Source organism: Dermacentor albipictus, chromosome 1, assembly GCF_038994185.2.
Source record: "Dermacentor albipictus isolate Rhodes 1998 colony chromosome 1, USDA_Dalb.pri_finalv2, whole genome shotgun sequence".
NCBI classification, from domain to species: Eukaryota; Metazoa; Arthropoda; class Arachnida; order Ixodida; family Ixodidae; genus Dermacentor; species Dermacentor albipictus.
Window position 1 is genome coordinate 318590260 of NC_091821.1, and position 16816 is coordinate 318607075.

The 16816-nt window shown below is 46.4% G+C and overlaps 1 protein-coding gene and 1 pseudogene across 6 annotated transcripts in view; both read left to right on the top strand.

Annotated features, from left to right (window-relative positions):
* alpha-Catr (alpha-catenin related) overlaps window positions 1-16816 on the top strand; it is a 184164-nt gene that overhangs the window by 76259 nt on the left and 91089 nt on the right. The gene's annotated exons all lie outside the window — the stretch shown is intronic.
* On the top strand, window positions 12880-13058 carry LOC135905198 (U2 spliceosomal RNA; annotated as a pseudogene).

The following is a 16816-nucleotide window of genomic DNA, read 5'->3' on the forward strand; positions in this document are numbered from 1 at the left end:
TGTCCTTTTTTGGTGAGGCACAAAGTGCGTCACCAATTGCGAGGCGAAATTTAAGCAGCTCCATCGTTTCGCGTCGTTGGGTACCGTTCCTCTCAGAAGCCTCCCGGTACTCTATCCAGGCGTTCACAAGTGACAACTCTAACATGTGAAAGCTGACTGTTAGAGTCTATTTCTTCGTTTTTATGGAGATACCGTAATACTCCAATAGCAGGTCGCAGACATCCACCCCTCCCATGCAGGAATTGTATCTGTAAACAACCGCTGGTGATGGAACACCAACGTATTCCTTGGTTTTCTTGGACCAGTGCTTCACGGATGTCACCGGACTCGCACCTGTACATGTAGAGGCAATGGTAACAAGCTTGCTGTCCTTCCATTCTACAACGGCTTTTCCATCGGCTCTTCTGAATTCCTGAAAGTCGCCTTGCTTCATCCCCGTGTCACTTTCAAAATGAATGTTTGCGACATGGTTTGCCATGAGTGTTCCAGTTCCGTCAATATGTTTGTCGATTAGTGCATCCGAAAGTGGAATTCTCGTGAAATATATGTTGAAGTAGACAGACGACTGTTTTGGCAGCGTTTTCACCAGCCTGAGGGTAACATTTGGACCAAGACAAAGAGCATTATCTGCAAGAAGAGTCGACTTTCCTTGGTTCACCTCAAAGTCAATCAGCAATCCAGCAGATGTAGTCAAAAGGAACTTTTTCAGCCCAAGCGGCCTTGGTTTTCCCCTTCACGTATTGCCGAAGAGAGCACCTGCCGGTGAACGGAATGATCTGTTCGTCAACTGAATAACTGTTAGGTACTCTTTGTAGTTTGTGACAGCGCTGACGCGCAGCGTCAATGATTGGCCGCACTTTCCACATTCGTTTTTCATCTGGCTTCTGTGGCGGCATTTCCATGTTCGCAAAATGGAGGCATGAGCTCAGGGTTTTGAACTCTTCACGCGGCATCACGTTGGTCAGTTGCTCGGCTCGATATCCCCTGCGCCAATACATGTGGATTTTCGGTAGGCGGATGCATCCCATGATATATGCGTACCAAAAAGTTGCCGGATTTGTTGTGGGGTTGCCTTTAATAGTTTTCCAGCAGTTGACATGCAGTACATGTTGTATTTTTCTCAGCTGAATTTTCGAAGAAAGAGTCATCAGAGTATTGAGAAAAGTGTTCAAGTGGTGTGCGTATACGTTAGTCGGGAACTCACTGTGATCGTTATCGAAGGGTGGGCGCGACTTTTCTTGATTTGCTTGATGGCTTACTTTGTGTCGCACATGCTGAACTCGGCATGTTCGTGTTAGCAGCATGATCAAGGACTGCTTGTTTCTGCTCATGTTCGTCATCGTTGCCTGCAGCGTGCCGCTCTGGTAACTCCCGCTCTAAGCCATCACCGCCACTGCTGCTTTCAATATCGAAAGATTCCAACATCTTCATAATTTCTTCTATATCATCATAATTTTCGGGGTCGAAGATCCCTGCAGAACAAATTTTTGATGGTCGACGCGTCCAGCGCCCAGCGTCGGCCGTCTTTTCAGCAAAAGTCATTTCGTAGCACGCATACCCAACCACTCTTCTATCACAAAAGTTGCCTATACCTTGTCTTTCATTTCATTTCATTTCATTTTTTCCCTTAAAGGCCCGAAGGCATTACATAAGAGGGGAGCAAAATCTTTACAAAGTTATTCCTCGGTATTTTGAGAATGACAGCCCACACACAAATGTCGTGTAAAAAAAAACCGACAGCAAATACATTTTGTTAGATCTTCTCAGACTGAAATATTAAAAGTGCGTTACAGGAGCAGGAGATCGGCTCACGCAGGAGGCCGTGTTTCTACCAGAAAGCTCGCCTTCGTGCGTAACGTTCGCCGCCAGTGCTTTCGGTAAACATTACGGTTACGTAAGCTGCAGTTGCTAGGAAGCGTGAAAAGCAGCCAGGGATCTTGGAATGCTATCGCGTTCAACTCTTGAAGGCGAAGCTTAAGCGTCCTCCAAATTTTTAAGCACACTTTTGCCTATTTCTTTCGCAGATATGTCCTTTGATGGCTCAGGAGACATATTCTACAATTGCATACCCCTCAAAAAGAGAAATATTGATCTTATCCGCTGCTTACGTATCGTGACTGGCGGCCGCTTGCTCGTGCTGGGCTGCCTCATTTTGGAAATGCAACGGTGGGCCCATGGCCTCGTTCGTCTGATAGTTTTCTCTCTCTCTCTCTCTCTGTAGGCTCATTTGCGAACTGCCTAGATCGGTTAATTCGGCGAACCCCCACAATTGTGAGGGTTGGGCTCCAATATGTGTGTGCTCTACCGAATAGCCAAAATTAATTTTTTTTGTGCAGGCAGGAAAGGGATATTGAAGAAAGGACGTCTTCCAGATAACGGAAGAAGCATCCTTGACAAATACCAGGAAAAGGAGTGGTTGATGCGGAGCCTTGAGGGACCCCGCTAGTGCCTCGTACATAAAATATAACTGTTTATCGACTATAACTTGGCAGGACCCCTCCAGGAGATAGCTGCGATGGAGAGGCACAACTGAAGCATCAACTCTGTGACGCGTAAGCTTTACGAGAAGCATTGGATGGCTTAGCACATCAAAAGCTTTGCTGAGATCGCAGTAGACGGCCATCCACTTGCCCCCTCTGGAATACGGGCGCAGAGATCCGTGCCATGAAGCTCGCAAGATTGCCGATTGTTCAGCGGTCACGGATAAATCGGTGTTGGTTTGGAGTTAGCAAGCTCTTTACTTTAGAAGACAATAGGGTCTGAAGGGCAAGCTCAAAAATCTTGGATGTGGCACTGTGGAATTAAATCGGCCTGTAGTTCGAGACACCTGTTTGGGAACCGGACTTAAATACAGGGAATACACTCTGAGCTTTCCAAATGTATGGAAAGGTGGAAGAATTTTGACAGCTATTAAACAAGGATGCGAATACCGGCGCGAGTATGTTCCCGTAAGCTTTTAAAATGGCCGATAGGGAATGCCACCTGGACCACAGGACAATGAGCGTTTCAAACGTTGGATGCATGCATGGGTGAATTTCTTAATAATAATAATAATAATAATAATAATAATAATAATAATAATAATAATAATAATAATAATAATAATAATAATAATAATAATAATAATAATGATAATAATAATAATTACGCCGTCACGCTGGCAGCCAGATAATATGTGCATTAAAGAAGGTTTTAGAAGGCGTCTCAGCTGGTATCGAACTTGCGATTTCCACCTTCTAAAGCTGGCTTTCAACCGAATGTACACACCATGGCGCCGCGAGCTGAAAGAGCGCCACCGCCTGTTTTTCATTATGTCTTCGTATTTTTATAATCATCATTATGCAAAAGGCTAAGACTCTACTAAGCGAGTACTAAATCTGTAAGGAAGCAAATTAATCAAGAACGGGTTCAAACTCTGGTTTAAGGTAGAGATGTAAAATTTCATGAAATATTGAGAGGCGTGAGAAAAACTGGTTTCTTTCATGTGCTTCTGTTTTTTTTTAAAGAAAAGAAAAATTGAAAAAGGAGAGACTATTGCGCACAGAGCTATGAAAAACCCGACACATTTATTTCTCTAACACTGAAAATATTATAATTGTTACATAACTGCATCACAAAATTCCCAGCAGAGCTTCCGGGTTCAAATTCTAGGCACGGTTTCGCGTCAAGGCATTGATTTCATATCAGAGCGTCAAGACCGACATTTGCATCAATCTGTGTCCGTTTCATTTCCGCTTGACGCGTCAACGCTTCGCTGTGCAGCGGACTAAGCCTTCCGGACAGTGAGGTTCGTGTGCACGTGCACAAGTTTTTTGCACACGATCCCCTACGAGCCTGTTGCTTAGCTTGTTGAGCACATTTCCAAACTCGGACCAGCTTCTTTCACCTACAGCAGAAGAAGGGGGAATCTGCAGAACGCGACAGCCGAAGGGGGCTCAAGGGTTGGTTGAAGCAAAGTCCTTGCCACCACGTGGATGGATCCAGGTGCTTGGCAGACTCCCGAGCTCCTTCTTTTTACCAAACTTTTAGATATGTCGAAAGCAATCGCATCGCAACAGAATTCTGCGGTAAGCTCTGCTTTTTCTTTTTTTTTCGGTTTCATCCTGGTTGAAAAAAACTTTTTAAAAAAGCTGTTCTTTTTCGAAATTTTCAATGTTTTTTTTTTCAACCGTTTACATCGCTAGTTTAAAGTCATTTTGGCTAAAGACGTACTTTGCGTGGAGTGATACCGAGGAGTGAAATCTAGATTCGAAGAGCTCGAGACAGCGACGGATGCGAACGCTACGACCAGCATTGCCTCACGAGGCACTGGTAGTGGCGCGGTGCTACACTGCACGAGGCAGTCATGAATTAATGAACGTGTCCCGGCGGCGACCCTAGCATCAGTTCCGTTCCTTTGTTTCTGCAAGAGAACCCGACGGATACGTAGAGCAGTGACTTCTTCCGTATGAATCAGCGCGGAGGTGTGACTGGCGAAAAAACATTTCTTACAGTAGCGGGAGCGCCACAAGGTGTTAAAGAAATAGATGACGTGTAAGGAAGGGGGCAGGAAGGAACAAGGTTCCGAGGCTTCTCAAAGGATTCGCGTCAATCTGACTGGTTTCAGTTTTTGCCTTTTCCTTCGCTACTTCCAGTGGTCTCAAGTTTAAATATAAGACCACTTAAGAATTGGTTTTTTGCTCACACCACTCGATGCTAGGCGAATACCCCAGGAGCGGGCACGTGCCACTGCTACTCATGCTCGGGAATTAAGAAAACATTAGAGTAAAGCTCGGCCGCTCCGCCTGCACGAGGTGCACAGCGAGTTCTAACATACGAAGTTTCCACGGCGCAGTGACGTGGAGCACCAGATGCGGCAAGTAAGTGAACTGAGCCGGGATACGGTATGAACCATCGGAGGATGATTGTCAGAGTCAAGCGATAGACCTGCTGAAATATTCTGCTGAGGACACTCATTGGTTGGCTCTGTTGGTTAAGTCCTGTGGGGTGTGGATGAGAGTGACGCTGCACTGCCTCCAGAATCGACCTCGGTTACAAACTAGATTAACACGGTTGTGAGGGCACGTATTGTGCACTGGTATGACGATCGGCCCTCCAAGTCACCACGTTTCATCACTATGTCTCCGCGATCGGTTTAGTTTACCTCTGTTGTTCATGCAGAGCTTTGGAAAGAGCCAAATAATGTTTCACTGAAGCTACATGCGCCGCCCGCCGAAGACGAGACCAGCGAACTCACGTTCGCCTTATCACTGAGCGATTGTCGTATTTCAAAACCGTTCTGTCGCCCACTGATACAGGCTCTTATCTATCATTTCGCATTTGATTGTAACCGTGTTATATAGCTAGCAATTTCGGAAAGGAAGTTCTTGAAGGTTTCGGGACAAGCTCGCAACTAGCTGAAAGCGATGTCTTCGAACTTTGTAAAAAGCCCGGAACATTCTAGCCGACACGGTAGCTTTCTCGCAATTTTGTTATTGTTTTGTTGTGCGTGAGAATTTGTTTCCAATGTGGAGGCCATCCATATACTTGTATAATTTATAATTCTCACGCAATTTAGAAACTATTTTCGGGCGTGGAAAACAAATCACTTATGCGGGATGTGCGGCTAGGTACGCAGAATATATTTATATATTTCCCCTTGACATTTTTGCATGGAGGCCTTTGTCATCAGTTAGCCGCAAAGAGCGGCGCTTCTACATAAATAAATATCACCGCCCAAGCACTCTTTACAGATAGTTAACCAGTGAAGCGGAAACGTGTGGTACGGCTTGCGGTCGGCTGCACGAGCATGTTCTTGTGTTCGCGGCGTTTTTGATCGAAAGCTGCCTGCTCCTCAGGAATACGTATGACGCGTAGTCTACCCATTTCGAAACCGGAGAGGAACTGCCACGTTCGCGCTCGGCTGCGACACAGAGCAACGAAGTCACTACTGGCGCAGCCAATCGCGCGCCCCTCTCTCTCTTTCTCTCTCTCTCTCTCTTTCGCACATGCACGTGGATTTGCGCCGCAGGAGTTTTCGGCGTACAGGCTACAGACGGACGAACGGACGAATCAGCTACCCATATACAGCTTCGCTGTAAAAAAAAAGCGCCTGTTCCAATCTGACGGCTTCTAGAGTCACTAGTTGTTGACGTCGACTTTAACCCGCCGTGATGGCGTAGTGGCTATGGCGTTGCGTTGCTAAACCCGAGAGCGTGGGATCGAGTTCCGGCCGCGGCGGCCGCAGTTTGATGGGGGCGAAATGCAACAAAGTCCGTTTACCATGCATTCGGTGCACGTTAAAGAACCCCATGTGGTAGTAATTAATCTGGAGCCCCTCACTACAGCGTGCCTCGTAATCGTATCGTGATTTTAGCACGTAAAACCCTAGAATTTAATCATCATTCCTTGACTGGGAAGACATTATGAGCATCAGTTTCGCATTCCGTCGAGAATGTTTTCTGCGAGTGATGTTGCGTGCACTAATGCGTTAGCTATATTGCTGCCACATGCTTCGCACTTTTGGCGAGCCTTCAATTCCTTGTGCTGAAGTTTATCGTGTAGTCGCGCTGACTCGCTGTTTAACCGTAAAATCGGTGTCTGGAGGTTTACTCTGTTTGCTTTTTCGCAGACGGTGCGACAGGGTGTTTACAGAGGATTCAACTCTTACAAACAGAGACCCTGGCAAGCTTCCGGTTTTCCCGAGCACAGAAATAGAGCGAGCAAGAAAGGCAATGGCGAGCCGCCGTATAATGCGTCAAAACAGAAGCCCGCGGATTTTCAGCTCGCATGCAGCGAACCACAAATTTACAGATAAATTGCGCTGTGTATATCAGACGAAACATTATAAATAGCTATGCTTGATGCACGACACGGCATTTATTTTATTTGAAAACGTAGAAAGGGACGTCTCGTGTATTGAGGCAACTTGTAAATGCTTTTTTTCTTTTCCTCGGCATGGTAGGCCAATAGCACACGAAACCGAAAGGTGCTTGGCATCGCAGGCTCGCTGCTGCCAAGCCGCGTGCACGAAAGTCTATTAGCCCCGAGCGCTACCTACCAACAGGGGCGCTGCGAGAGCGGCTCGCGTGCACCCAAGAATAAGCATGTGCTTGCTACAGTAAAGCTACGGAAATGATGGAGCATGTTTTATTGGAATGTGAAGATATCTGCCCATCGGTTGATTTAGACACCACTGGCCTCCTTGAAGACCTTGGGTTCAGCGAGAGCAAGGGGAATGTAAACATGTCCGCAATAGAGATAAGTAAAAGGCGATTGGAAGATTGATGGAAGAAAGGTAGGGAAACGTCAAAAAACGGAGACGTACAAAAACAAAGTTCACGATAGGGGTAAGAAAATTTGGTTATGGGAATTCATCGTGTTTTTTTTTCTTTTTTAAGCTAGGTAGGACATTAGGCAGTATAACAGCAAGAGCTTGGTGGCGCAACCCACCGTCCCGTTCCAAAGGGAACGCTCATAACATCCATCCATTCAGCGTGACGTCAGGGCCAGTACTCGCGTCTGTTGTCTAGCTGGTAGCGTGCGGGCGGCGTACGCGTACGCAAGATAGTGTTCGCCTTTGTTCGCTCTTGATTTGTATGGTAGTACACTCCTGACGGTACTTTCAAATAACTTTTTCGGTTGGGTGTTGTGTAAAATTTGATAACGGCCCTACAATCTATTTCTTAAAAGCAGCGTTTACAGTGCTGGGTGACGTAGGTTGGCCTTGCGTGTTGCACATCCTTCATGCGCGGTTTTGTACCCTAGATTGGCATTTCAGGCAAAAAAATCAAAGCCAAATAAGATCGAACACTTGACTAAGGGACTACAAGAATATTTGAAGTGGTGCAACAAGTACGATTTTAAAACATTCAGCTTGAATTTAACCCCATATAATTTGATTTTTCATCACCAGCAGTACATGGTAAAACATCCAGTTGCCGCCTTTGTCGAGGGCCGAACTAGCACTGAAGGCTAGATTCTTCCAGCGGCATCTTCTTTGTGAACTGCTTAACAAGTGTATGCTGTTCGACAGTGACAGGAACTTAACTGCAACGATTTGAGACTGTCTGTTGTTGTCGGTATACGGAAAAGCAGTGGCCAGTATGTATTAATCTTGGAACCCTACTCGCTGAACTCAGATCAGTGACTTACAGATTTATGTTGCTTCAGGAACAGTTACGAAAGGTTCAATATGACACAACTGCCCGGCCCACCTCTTTGGGCTACATGTCTCTGAGACCGCATAGTTACAGACGACAAGAAGCCGAAGCCTCATTTGTTGTGCGGGCCACACTGAAATTACAATAATTCTGGCAGGTGTTCAAAATCAAGCGCACTCATAGGATTCTTGTGACATATTCTTTATGCGGATGTGCTTTGTGGACTGATGAAGTAAACTGTTTTGTTTGAGACATGCCACTGCACAAGGTACTTTAGTTTCCCTGCTTAGGAGAGCACATGATCGGCTCTTCTGCCTAGACTATAATGTAGGCACGCCAACTGGCGCTGTAAAGGACTGCTTCGTGGCCTGAATTCAAAGTGTTGACGAACGAATTGGTTTAGTGAGCAGTAAATACCTTACCCTAACGATGGCTGGTTGGCGCCGTTGTGAAAGGAGTGAACCGTATTGTTGAATGAAGTCTGCTGCATTATGTGGGCCACTCCACCGTCTTTCATGTCATGGCTATCGATCTCAAAAGGAAGCTTTTAGCTCGGGAGCTCCTATATAAATGTATGGGAACGAAGAAATCGTATTCTTTTTTTATGACAAATGCACCGATTCTAATACGGTTCGTTGCATTTAAAAGTAAACACTAAGCGCTGGTATCTGCAGGAAGTGAATTTTCAATTTATGCCACCAATGTCTGTCAGACAAATGCTTTAAAATTGGAGTATTTCAAAAAGCCCAACTACCGAGGTTACGAGTGTGGAACTCATCAGCAAAAAAACAATATCACAATTCTGCAAACCGCGCCAATTAAAACATCTAAAGTGCACAAAGGTGATGTAGTGTACACCGCTCCGAACTATACCGCTAAGTAGTGAGTAGGTATTGTAGAAACCTAGTAAACACTAGCGTTTCCACGTGAGCTGTAAACTCATTGCAAAATTTGTCCGCCTCAGTTAACGGAACGGCAATATCTGTTTTTGGCGCCGAGTTATGGGTTAGTAAACTTCGTGCTTGTATTTCTTTCGTTTTGAATTTGCACCAATTTTTATAATATATTCCAAGTCTCAAATAAAAAGTCTGCTTCCTAGAGTTTTTAGATTTCCACTTTCTCTCTCAAATTCGACAAATTTGGTTGAAATAAATGCAGCTGTTGTCCCATGAAAGCATTTGTGCGTTTTACGTGTACTTTAATAGGGAAATCTGACTTTGCCCGGAGCTAAAGCTTCCTTAGCCCCAACACTTAAGTACGAGGCGATTTCTGCACACATATTCTTTAAGTTATATGACACGTAGTCGTACTGAAGACCTGAACAACACTCTTTCTGAGTGGTTGTTGCGGAAAACAGAGACAGTTGTAGCAAGTTATTTTGTAGAAAGTGCGCGCCTAACTCTTCCGTTTACGCATCATTATAGTGCCTGAATATAGGAACTATAACAGCTCAACAGACCAATAGAAGCTCGATAGAATGTTTCAGGCAGTATCCGTCTTATATGTACATCAAGGTTCACTCCAAATATCAAGGTCGCTGTTCCGCGTAAAATGCAGTGTCGGCCGTAGCCAAGCAATAACTGCTGTCTTCACGCTTTGAGCGCAATATAGTACAAATGTTTATACGCTAAGTTCGCGCGCATTCTTTTTTTAGAAAATTTATCGGTACACACAGCGCATGTCTGCATTGGAAGAGCAGTAGATCACCTTTTAACTTGCATAGCTTTCAATACCTGAGCCTCAATTTTTCACCACTGGCACGGATTTGAGCAAAATCAAACTGCGCTTCAGGCTTGACAGCAGAAAGCAGTCGAAACAGCCTTTAGGAAATAAAAGCTCGCGCTTACCGAGTTCCTAACGTGCACAACGCGAGCGAGCGCGCCGGGCATGCCTAGCGAGCCGAAGCGCGAGAGGCATTTCGGCCGTGGCTTCACTCGCGAGAGGGCGCCGCTCGAATTTCTCGCCGCTAATAACGACCACGTGGGTATCCTGAGGTAGTGAGGGCTTTCCCTTGTTACGTTGTCAATAGTGTGTACGTGAACTTGAGTCGCTGATATATCTTGACAACACAACTTACAAATAATAATAATAATAATAATAATAATAATAATAATAATAATAATAATAATAATAATAATAATAATAATAATAATAATAATTTGCAGAAACCATCGTCGACAATTGTCAATGTAAGCGAATAGCCGAACTCTTCTATAAAGGAATAAGGAAATTAAAGGAATGATGCGCTTGAAAGATCGTATCTGTCGCAATGAGGACATTAAGGCAACGTTTGTTGTTTCATTGCGCAATTCCGCAAAGGACAGGGTCGTTAACCAGCGCATCTGTAGCGGTAGTACGGATGGCTAACATAGAAAAGCCAATTAGTTATCTGTGTGGTGTCTCCAAGCGGCGCGAGCGCCGGCGTATATAGAAGGCGATTGCCATATACCTCTCAACTTTCTTACGCCCCAGAGCTTTGTATATCTGTAGCGAAAGCTCATCCACCGGCCACGAAAACGGGAGAAATGCGAAATAAAGCCATTAGATTTATAAAACGCGTTAGTTCCCGCGCTTTTCAGTGAAGTTAACCGAGTTTGTTACCCTGCATTCAATGTATCTCACTGGAATTTTTTCTTTTCTGAAATATCAGCGCGCTTTCTCTCGGCATTCCCTTCGCGCTGACTCCCTTTTTAATAGGACCGCATACCTTCCTCGGAAGCGATGTTTACGAACCTGCGGTTGGCGTATGATAAGAAAGTGAGGATGCTGTGGCGCAACTCGTAAACGCAATGCGTAAACATAAAAATCAACACGCAGCGATTCCTTCGGCTTTCATCTCATTCACGGCGCAAAAGCAGCGAGCTCTTACATCGCGGACAACACCATTTTATCAAGTCTTCTTTACTGTATACGTGTACTACGCCGCCTTCGTCCGCTGCTATTCGCTGTGGCTTCCGAAATACACGCTCTGCAGAGTGTGCGTGGCGTACAAAACCCCGCGCAAATTGCAAAGCCCAAGCGTCGGTCAATAGCTCGGAGTCGTTTCGTATATAAACTTTGGGGGATGCCGTGTACGTTCTTCTGAGACATCTTTTAAAGAACGTTTAAGCAGGATTCATATACACAATTTCTTCTCTGCATTGTAAATATTCCTGTGACTTGCCGTATACGACATATGTTTATGTTCTTTTCCTGCATAGCGGTGTAATGTGTGACATGCATGCTGTAACACCGCGGAGCGCTCGGTCGTTCTTCCAGAAATCGGCTGTTTATGTTCGAGGTGTGTACATCCAGCGCAAGAGCCACCGCCGGACTGTATACATTTATTGAGCAATTACTTGCCTGACTTTTCAGTGAATGTGTTCAGTGTTATAATGCTTTGTGCTTGCAGTATATTTTTTTCTAGATTATCTTTTACTCCCATGTAATAAAGGGGGGAAAGAGGGGGAGGGTGATAGACGAACCAGTGGTTAGGGCGTTCAACTTCCTATGGCGCATTGTCGCACGGGCATGAGTTGGGGCTCCCAGTTACCGAGGTAAGCACGGTTTCGTCTTTCTTCGCCATTTGGTGAGGTTGAAGCTGACGGTGAGGGGAGATGATCCGACGATTACGATGACGGCGTAACGCAGAGGGCGGATGTGCGGATTTGCGAGCTCCGAACTGCTCTCGCAATGAAACAGTGGCACACACGAGCACGCAGCCCCGCTACAGCCAGCTCAGCGTGCAAGCCGCAGAGCACTCAATTGCAAGTCCGCGAGAGCGTCGCATCGTTCTGCAGTGAAGGGGCGAGCGCGCGTGTGGCACTGGAGTCGATTTACAGTTGTCCAGCTGAAACGCATAAACACGGCCTACTGTCGACGCTCGTTCGTTTAGAACGAGTAAAGTTACAAGCGTTTCTCATGACGAAGTGTTCCGGAGTCCTTGACTGAGATCTCTTGCACAGTCCTTTCTTTTTTTTTCTGAGAGACTCTCGCATGGAATCGAAGTGCGTTAAGCCGCAAGGCCGTGCTCGCAGTATTGAAATTATAGCTTTCGCTTTTAAAAAACATTTTAATTCCTCTTTTACTTTAACAATAACCGGCGACAACTTTCTGTGGCAGTAAAGCCAACGATACGCGCACGCGCTCGCGCCTTCGGAGCTTCTGCTCTTGTATTGCTTATGTACTACGCCGAACAGTGCAGAAGTTTTGCTGGCGGTTTATGGGACCAGGAAAACCAGACTTGGATGCCAGAAAGCTAGAAAACTAGGAACATCAAGAAACGGAAATTATTTTCCTAAGAAATGATCTTATTTCTTGCGAAATAAATATAAAAAAAATACATTCAGAGCCATTCCGCGCTGTGAAGGTGGATGACCAGCGAAGCTGTTTAGCGCACGAAACACAGGTGACATAGAATTTTGAACAAAGGTACCAACATATTTACTGTTCTGATCGGTGGTTATCCTGACGATAGGTATGCACACACATTCTCGTATCGCCTCTGTTATTAAATGCGTCGATCACGTAAGACAATGAATGGCTCATACCCCCTTAAGTAATGGTTCGTACGACCATAAATACAATTTTGAACATAGGTACGGATTCGTTTACCCTGACTTGTATATACATTCGCGTGGACGACGGGACCGTCGCCCCCAGGAGCCGGAGGAAACTAGACACGCGTGACGCTTCGACGGGACCGCCACCACGGGAGCGCTTGGAACGCCGACAAAGAGAGGGCGGTGCGAGCGTAGACATGGTCGACGCGGGTCAAAGTGTAATATCTGTTCTTATCAGCTTAATATCTAACACGGGTTGTATTGTACCCAACATATTAAACTTATTTTTGCAAGTTGGCGGACTCCTTAAAGCCTGTTTCACCCCCACCGCTGGTCGGCCCGGTATTGCACTATCTTCGGGATCGGCCCACGGTTTTTGGCCCACAGGCATCAATCCGCTATAAACTAGTCATATACAGCTTCGCTGTAAAAAAATAAACATAATAAGTGGTATGGTTTGTTTTACGGTACGTAGCTTACAGTTGCTCACATTCGCTGATTACGTGCAGATGAGCAGTAAAAAAAAAATGTGTGTGCTTCGGCTCCGTATCCTTCTCTGCGTTGCCGCAGAGAGTTGTCGCCGGGTTTGAGGAATGCAGTGCGCATAACTTTTAAATACCCGCGCGTGGCTATTGTAGCATCTCTAGCAGCGCCGTGGCATGCATGCTCACCGCATACACCATGCAGGTATTCCAGCTTGCATGAAATCACGCCGTACGTGATTTTGACGTGCCTTTTAGAAACTTTCAAAACTCGCTTAGCGTATGTGCGCAGCTTGACTTGTAAACAGGCTTTGGAGCGCGAGGTTGTTGTTCAAGCTACTGCAGAAAGCTCTCAGCGAACAGCGCTATTTTGAGTTAGCGGGATTCTTACATAATCCCGCTTGCGAAAAGGAACACTTACCGCCGTGTGCGGATTCTCCGGACGCTATTGCCAAGAACCGCCCGAAAAACTTGAAAAAGTCGGAAGTGTTCGATGGCGTTTCACCCGAGTCTGTTGTAATATTGTTTGACATTGCTTGTGCACGTAATGCGTAAGAATGATAAAGCGCCGTGCGCCGAGTTTTCGCTGTGTCTCAAAGAACCGTTTGTCACAATTATGGCCGTAATACACCGCAATGACTCAGCTTTGGGGCGTCAAAATCGTCCAATCGGTCGAGTGGCAAAGTCCCCAAGTTCCGTTTTCACTTCTTAATAATATCATCTGCTGGCTCTGAAGTGCTTTTGACCACAAAGGAAGGACAACACGCGGTAGCAGACCAAATAAAGGGAATTAATGAACCTCATTCGCAAGAATGCCAGCTAGCTGAACTGCACGCAAGAAATGGAACACGCTGAGGAATCCAGGGTGTTTGGTTCACGACGCGAGGATACCGAGCGAGTATGTTCACCCCGAGCCGGACACCAACCGCGAACACAGGCGCATTTCGAGTGATAGGGAAGGCCGCCGCGGTCCCGCGGAGCGCACTGACAAGATGCAAGAACGTGCGTGTACTCAGATTTAGGCGTGCATTACACCCCAGGTGGTAAGAATTAGTGAGAAGTCCTCCACTACGCCGTGCCTCACGATCAGGTCCTTGTTTTGGCACGTAAAACCCCGGATTTCTTTGTTTTAAATTTTAGATCACACGCATAACTTCTCTCGTGCCAACGCGAGCTATAACGACTCGTTCAGATGTCTGGCGGGTGCGACACGTCGCATAGCACGAGCGAGAGCACGCGCCAGTTTCCATTCGGCCACTGACACGGGAATGAAACGCGCGAGTCAACCTCCCCACTGTCTTTCGCATGCGTCACGTCAGATATTAACGGGTTGCTTACATGCAGAAGCGAGAGCGTGCAAGTTTCTCCCATCCTTCCCTCGTGGCTGCAAGCGCTTTGAGAAGCTGTGTTCTACGCTGCGCTGGCTTCGAGGTCCGCCCGAGTCGTAACGAGGCAGGTTGTCCCACGCTTCTTCGCTGGAGTGACGAAAAAAAAAAGAAAGAGAGAGAGAGAGAGAAAAAAAAATAAGTAGTCGTACTATCCCCTGCATATTCAAAGGAAGCACTCGATCAACGCCGCCGTCATCATCTTCTTGCTGCTTTTGACGCACATGCCCGCGTTAGACGCACACTGTTGCTTGACGTTACATAAAATACGTTGGTCCATCTGGTGCAGTACCCCAAACGGAGCCGAATAGCTAGTTGCCTGCAAAACGCTTCGCATAACATTGATTACATTTTATTCATACGAGTTTCCAGATGTGCATGGCACAGCAACCAAAATATCCGGCAGCATTCCGAACCACCGTGCCAGTATTTCCACAGCTACTGATTTATAAGTAGGTCTACTGATTTGTGTTTCTTCAGATCTTTAGCGATTGAGTGATAAGGATTCGGAATCTACTGATTCCTGACTTGTTTCCGAAAAGTGATAGCGAAATCTAGTTCTTTCTTGAGATAATTATACTTCTTCTACTCCTTTCCGCAAAATTTACTATATACTTTTCTAATAGATAACTGTTAAAGTGCGATTAACTTTTACTTCGCAAGAGCAACAAGCTCTAGTTATGCGTCGTTATTTTTGTTTTTGTTTTTTCGACCTAAGGCTTTAGGTTTTTTAGGCAAAACACAGTGAACACTTCTGACTTTAGGTACATACCAGGCGTAATCTGAGGCACTTCCAAGACTGGTGTGAAAGTTGAAACAAGGCATCTTTTCAGTGGTTCGCCGTTCGGGATTCCCTGTTGCGCGTGGTTTTTCTTGTCACGCACAGCGCCGCGAATTTCGGAGGTCATTGCAGATGATACATTATGTAAGCATAAGCACTGGTTTAAAATGCCTTTTTGTGGCACAACAAATAAATATACTGATTTCTACTAACCTTCATGCAAGTTTCTGCTATTATGTTTTACGACCTGTGGCAACATTGCGCCAGGGTCGTTTTCTTCGAAGGAGAGCCTTGGCAAGGATATTACGGTAGAATGATCAAGGGGAGGGGAGGGAGGCATCGGAAACACCGGTGCTAGCTAAGGTAGCAGTCTTTATTAATAAAGCCTAAGAGCACCGAGGCAAACATCTCCGACGAACAGCAGATGCAACCTCAATGATGGGATACGAAATCTCACAGACGTCTGCGAACTTTCTGCGAAGGGGTACTAAAATGTTACTACTTCAGCCCCATCCTTTAGGCAAAGCTGAAAGGCATTGAGAGTAAACCAACGAAATGAGTCCACTTAAATGAGTGCCACTTTTGCTACTACGAGATGGTGCGCGACGCGACCAATTAATAGTTCAACTTAAAACGCTGCACGTCACCCTTAGCGTTCGCGAACATGTTTTATTGTACTGACTTAGATTGTAGCTGCAGGATGGCGTGACACCGCTGTCGGGAGCATTGATAGAATGTATAATTTTTGGATTCATTCTTTCGAGACCGAACCGTACGTTAGGGGAATGCCGCCAGGCGACCGGTGCTGCGTAATTCATGACTCGTCACCCTTCCGATGCGAGCGACGGTGATAAGGTGCCCTGCCGTTCCCTGTTGCTATGTCGTGCACCGCAGTCTCCGCGCATGTCAACGCAGTCTCGGTTACGGCGATGGGGTCGCGCAAACCAGTGTAGCAGTAATCGGGCCCGGCTGCGCGCTCCCGTGGTCGCCTCGTGAAAGATTCATGGCGTGCAACGTGCGCAACACGTAGCGCGGAAGCACGACACCCGGATCGGCTGCTGAACTCGGTGGCGGCAGCAGCCGTGTGCTTGGTCGGCCGAGGGAGACAGAAAGTGCAGTTGGCCATTAAACTTTCAACAGCCGCAGAAACAGGAGCGGTGTAGAACAGTAGGAAAGGTGAATGGAGGGAACAAGGGAACCAGTTACGCGAAGGGGGGAGGGGGAGGCAGACCGCAGCACCGTGCGCTTCTGTGGCTTTTGATCGGCGAGCAGCGACCGGACAGAAGAGAGATAAAGAAAAAATAGGAACGTCATGAGACGGCAATGCTCCTGGTGACTGCGACTTCGTTGAGCGCAGAAACAAGAAATACGAACAGACGGGAAAGGCGAGGCGATGGTGTATACAGGAAAGTTGAGCGAGTGGTGGTGGCGCTGGGGCAATAAAGCGTCAAGCCTGAAGAGCTAAGGGAAGGACGGGAGCAACCAG